Below are 638 nucleotides of genomic sequence, written 5' to 3' on the forward strand. Positions count from 1 at the left end.
GTTCCCGACGGCACCTGTCGCACCCGCACAGATGCCCGTGGTGGACAGGTCCTGGAACCCTGGAGCACTGAGCAACTCAGAAAGTACTCCTACAGTCGCCGGACTGTTCCACGTGGTGGCTCTGTTCGCGGGTGCTAACACTGCCGGGGGAGGAGGGGGTAGAGACATGTGGGATTCTCTGTGGGAAACTGATGAGGAATGAATTTACCATGACCCATGTTGTCATCGCCAAGCAAAGTGCAGGGTCTGATCATCACGGCAACAGCGAAGAGCTTTTCCTCCTACAGGATCAGCAGGTTCTCTGCAGACTGGGCTGGATGCATACTCATCCTCAGCACCTTGCTCTTCAGTGTTGACCTACACGCTCCTTGCTCGTACCCGATGATGTTGCCAGAGTCCATACCCATTGTTTGCTCCCTCCGAGTTCCAGGAAGCTGGATTCTTTAACTCGCCATGGACTGAAGGAGATTTCTTCTTGTTGCCAGAGAGGATTTTATCCACACAGCAAGGATGCCCCCCTCTCTTCTGCAGCAACGTGGCCATTGTGGCCAGAGCCGTGACCATCACAGACCTTCCATTAGAACTTGACTCCAACACTTCCCCACCAAGAACTATAAAACCATCTTTGTGTACTGTAG

The 638-nt window shown here is 53.3% G+C and overlaps 1 pseudogene; it reads left to right on the forward strand.

Moving 5' to 3' along the window:
* The first annotated feature begins 25 nt into the window (after positions 1 to 25).
* LOC102748613 (STAM-binding protein pseudogene) lies at positions 26 to 629 on the forward strand (annotated as a pseudogene).
* Positions 630 to 638: the final 9 nt, after the last annotated feature.

Source organism: Leptonychotes weddellii, unplaced genomic scaffold (assembly GCF_054177405.1).
Source record: "Leptonychotes weddellii isolate Sample4059 unplaced genomic scaffold, ASM5417740v2 HiC_scaffold_56221, whole genome shotgun sequence".
NCBI lineage: Eukaryota > Metazoa > Chordata > Mammalia > Carnivora > Phocidae > Leptonychotes > Leptonychotes weddellii.